Consider the following 5354-nt stretch of genomic DNA (forward strand, 5'->3'; position numbering starts at 1 on the left):
CCTAGGTAGTTTATTCTTTTTGTCGCAATGGTAAATGGGAGTTTTTCTTAATTTCTCTTTCAGATTTTTCATCATTAGTGTTTAGGAATACAAGAGATTTCTGTGCATTAATCTTGTATCCTGCTACCTTACCAAATTCATTGATTAGCGCTGCTAGTTTTCTGGTAGCATCCTTAGGATTCTCTATGTATAGTATCATGTCATCTGCAAATAGTGCCAAGTTTATTTCTTTTTTTTTTTTTTTTTTTTTTTTTGCGTTATGTGGGCCTCTCACTACTGTGGCCTCTCCCGTTGTGGAGCACAGGCTCTGAAAGTGCAGGCTCAGCAGCCATGGTCCACAGGCCCAGCTGCTCCATGGCATGTGGGATCCTCCTGGATGGGGGCACAAACCCGTGTCCCCTGCATTGGCAGGCGGACTCTCAATCAGTGTGCCACCAGGGAAGCCCTAGATTCCTTTTATTTCTTTTCCTTCTCTGAGAGCTGAGGCTAAAACTTCCAAACCTATGTTGAATAATAGTGGTGAGAGTGGGCATCCTTGTCTTGTTCCTGATTTTAGTGGAAATGCTTTCAGTTTTTCACCATTAAGTATGATGCTTGCTGTGGGTTTGTCATATATGGACTTTATTATGCTGAAGTAAGTTCCCTCTATGCCTACTTTTTGGAAAGTTTTTATTATAAATGGGTGTTGAATTTTGTTGAAAGCATTTTCTGTGTCTATTGAGATTATCATATGGATTTTATCCTTCAGTTTGTTAATATGGTGTATCACATTGATTTGCATATATTGAAGAATCCTTGCATTTATTCATTATTGATTCAACTTAATATGTGTATAGATCTGTATAGATGATCTACTTCTCCTCATGTGAAATTTGACAACTTGTATCTGTCAAATAATTGATACATTTCACCTAAATTACAAAATTTGTGGCCTTAGAATTATTTGTAGTATTCCTTTAGTATAATCTCAGTTTCCATGGAGTCAGTAGTAACGATTACTGAAAAATTCCATATTGGTAATTTTTCTCTTTCTCTTGTTTAGCTTGGCTGCATCTTTATCAATTTCATTCCTCTTTTCCAAACAATTAGCTTTCCAGTTTTTTTAATTTTCTCCTTTGATTTACTAGTTTTAAGTTTATAAATTTCTGCTGTACATTTTATTATTTATCTTCATCTGTTAGCTTTAGGCTTCCTTTTGTTATTTATGTAGTGTAAAATGTTGGAAACTATATTTTCACTTCATGTCCTACTTCTTTTATAATATATACATTTAATGCTACAGATTTTCTTTGAAGTACTGCTTTCCTTCTATCTCAGAAATATTATTATATTTTAAATTTTTATTTACTTGAAAATATTTTTAGTTTTTTGACACTTCTTCTTTGATCCATGTGTTATTCAGAAGTGTATTGTTTAATAGTTTTTCCAGCTATCTTTTTGTAATCAATTTTGGTTTAGTTCCATTGTGGAATGAGAATATATTTTGTATGATTTCTGTTCCTTTACATTTTTTTTAGATTTTTGACACAACATGTGGTCTATCATGCTGAATATTCTATGTGAGCTTGAAAAATTTGTATTACTTTGTTGTTGAATAGAGTATTCTATATATACTAATTGGATCCAGTTTACTGGTGGTGCTGTTTAATTCAATTGTATCAGTACTGATTTTCTTTTTGTTGGATATGTCATTACTAAAAAAGAACTGTTGAATTCTCCAACTGTAACTGGAGATTTGTCTATTTTTCCTTGCAGTTGCAATGGTTTTTGCCTCAGGTATTTGCCTCGTTTACATATTTTTTCTTAATTTTGTATTGTTCTATTGTATATCTTCAAATTTGTTATTCGTTTATTCTGCAAAAAATCAAGGCAGTAAAGTACAAATCATGTTATTTATAAAAAGTTCAAGAAAATTTTATAATATTTTTCTTATGTATTACTGTGTAACAAAGTATTCTTAACTCCATGGCATAAAATGAAAAATGAAAAGGAGAATAAATTTTATGATGCTTTATGATGCCACAGATACATTTAATGGAAAAGTTGATAGCTTTATGAACAGCGTGGACTCCAGAACTGGTGAACTGGCTTGTTATTATCATAAATTCTGTGAGTTAGTAATTCAAACAGAGCATGGGGGGATGAATTTGTTTTTCTGCCTCACTATGTTAGATGCTTCAGCTAAGAACGTTTGAAAGGCTGTGGGTGACTTGAATGATTGCAGATTTAATTATGTAGATGATTCTATAGTCACATTTTTGGTGTCTAGGTGGGGATGAGTCTAAGATACCTTGACCAACTGTCCCAGTTTGCCTGGAACTGAAGGGGTTCCCAAGATGCTGGATGTTTAGTGCTAAAACCAGGACCATTTTGAGCATATAGTTGGTCACTGTTCTCTATGGTTGAGCGCAGCTGTGACAATTGATTAGAGCACTTCACATGCTTCTCAAAACATGCTGCTAGATTATGAGAGAAAATCTTCTGAAAGGGAGTATTCAGAGACAAATGTTTAAAAAGACCAAGGCAGAAGTTACAAGACTTCTCATAAAGCCTGGGAAATCACATAGCATCATTCAGTTGCAATTATGTTACAAAGGCTAGACCAATTTTAATAGGAAGGGAATTACTTTCTACCTTTAGATAGCGGAGTGGCAAAATCACATAGTTGAAGAGCATCTAGGAGAAGGAATAATGCTGTAGTAATTTTTGAAAATGTTAATTTGCTGCAAAATAAACAATATTTCATATATGTATACATATGGTATGGCTATAAGAAAAGCAAAGAAATGATAATCTTAAAATTCAGGCTAACAGTTATAAATAAGGAAATCAGAGTGGGTTGTAACAATGAGGGTATGCTTGGCATGTGTGGAATTTTGACAATATTTGGTTTTCAGTGAGTGATTGTTAGGTATTAAATTTTAAATTATTTGTTTAAATGTATATTTGATTTAAATGTACTTTTATGGGTGTACATTATTTTACAAAATTAAAAATATATATTAAAATTAGAAATGGACAACTCTATTCTGGAATTTATTCTCTAACATATTTGCTGAGAACTCTCCCTTAAAAACACTAAATGAGAACTTATTTATTAGAGAATTTTTAGCTTTGATTATTTTATTTTCTAAATTTTCAAGTTTGTGGATTAGAGCTCCTAAAGCTGGTTAATTTATTGAAAACAACAACAACTAACCAACCACATTTGAATGATTGTTGTCTTTAAGAAAAATGAAAAAGAGAATAAACTTTATGATGCCACAGATACATTTAATGGAAAAGTTGACAGCTTTATGAACAGCATGAACTCCAGAATGAGGCAACAGAATAAGCAAACAAATCAGTAAAATTTAGCCCAAACAAAGATAAATCATTAAAAAATAAATTTTTCTTAAAAGAAAATTACAGAAATATCTATTTAGGTCTTCTGCCCATTTTTTTGATTGGGTTGTTATTTTTTTAAATTCTGAGCCACATGAGCTCTCTGTAAATTTTGGAGACTAATGCCTTGTCATGTGCATCGTTTGCAAATATTTTCTCCCATTCTGTGGGTTGTCTTTTTGTTTTGCTTATGATTTCTTTTGCTGTACAAAAGCTTTTGAGTTTACTTAGGTCCCATTTGTTTATTTCTGTTTTTAATCCCATTACTATAGGAGATAGATAGAAAAAAGATATTTCTTCAATTTGTGTCAAAGAATGTTCTGCCTACATTTTCCTCTAAGAGTTTTAGAGTATCCAGTCTCACATTTAGGGTTTTAATCCATTTTGAGTTCATTTTTGTGTATAGTGCAAAACAATGTTCTAGTTTCATTTTTTACATGTAGATGTCTAGTTTTTCCAACACCATTTATTGAAGAGACTGTCTTTTCTCCATTGTTTATTTCTGGGCTTTCTATCTTGTTCCATTGATTTATATTCCTGTTTTTGTGCCAATATTATATTGTTTTTATGACGGTAGCTTTGTAATGTAGTCTAAAATCAAGAAGCCTGGTTATTCCTGCTCCATTTTTCTTCCTCAAAATTGCTTTGGCTATTAGGGGTCTTTTGTGTCTCCATACAAATTTTAAAAAAAATGATACAAATGAACTTATTTACAAAACAGAAACAAACTTACAGAATTGGAGAATGAATTTATTGTTACCAGGGGGGAAGGGTAGAGGAGAGGGATAGCTTGGGAGTTTGGAATTGACATGTACACACTGCTACATTTAAAATAGGTAAGCAAGACTATACTTTCAGGCATCATTTCTATAGTTCGTTACTAGAGAAGTTTCTCTGAATGTGTAGAGCACCTTAAGGCTGTGAAAAAATGAATAAATAAATAAATAAATAAATAAATAAATAAAATAGGTAACCAACAAAGACCTACTATATAGCACATGGAACTCTTCTCAATATTCTGTAATAACCTAAATGGGAAAATAATTTGGAAAAGAATAGATACATATCTATGTATAACTAAATCACTTTGCTGTACATCTGAAACTAACACAACATTGTTAATCAACTATGCTCCAATATAAAATAATTTTTAAAAAAAAGAAAATTGCATTTATGAGTAGAACTTTCTATATTTTATTTAAAAAATCAGTTATGAAGATGCTTACCAACAAAACTAGCTCTGAACATTAAACCAAAGAACCCATATATATTAATTTCCTATGACTTTTGTAAGAAACTACCACAAACTGAGGGGCGTAAAACAGCAGAAATGTATTCTTTTGTATTACTGGAGACTAGAACTCTAAAATCAAGTTAGCAGGGCCATCCTCTCTCAGCCCCTGGTGGCTGCTGGCAATCAATGGTGTTCCCTGATTCAGGTTGCATAATTCCAATCACTGACTTGTCATCATACAGCCTCTTTACTCTGTGTGTCTGTGTCTTCATATGGCATTTTCCTCTGTGTTTCTCATAATGACACCAGTTGTATTGGATTAAGTGCACAATTCAGGTATAACCTCATTTTAATTACATCTGTGGAGACTATTCCAAATAAAGTCACATTCACACGTACCAGGGATTAGGACCTTGACATACATTTTGGGGAGGTGCAATTAACACACAACACTTTCTATTAAAAGTTAGGGTTGAGAGCAGCAGGCAAGATGGCGGAAGAGAAAGACGCGGGGATCACCTTCCTCCTCACAGATACATCAGAAATACAGCTACACGTGGAACTTCTCCTATAGAACACCCACCGAACGCTGGCAGAAGACCTCAGACCTCAGAAAAGGCAAGAAACCCCCCACGTACCTGGGTAGGCAAAACAAAAAAGAATAAACAGAGACAATGAATAGGGACGGGACCTGCACCAGTGGGAGGGAGCCGTGAAGGAGGAAAGATTCCCACAC

The 5354-nt window shown here is 33.3% G+C and overlaps 1 pseudogene; it reads left to right on the forward strand.

Annotated features, from left to right (window-relative positions):
* The first annotated feature begins 4226 nt into the window (after nt 1-4226).
* Nucleotides 4227-4303, forward strand: LOC112066527 (uncharacterized; annotated as a pseudogene).
* Nucleotides 4304-5354: the final 1051 nt, after the last annotated feature.

Source organism: Physeter macrocephalus, chromosome 12, assembly GCF_002837175.3.
Source record: "Physeter macrocephalus isolate SW-GA chromosome 12, ASM283717v5, whole genome shotgun sequence".
Classification (NCBI taxonomy): domain Eukaryota; kingdom Metazoa; phylum Chordata; class Mammalia; order Artiodactyla; family Physeteridae; genus Physeter; species Physeter macrocephalus.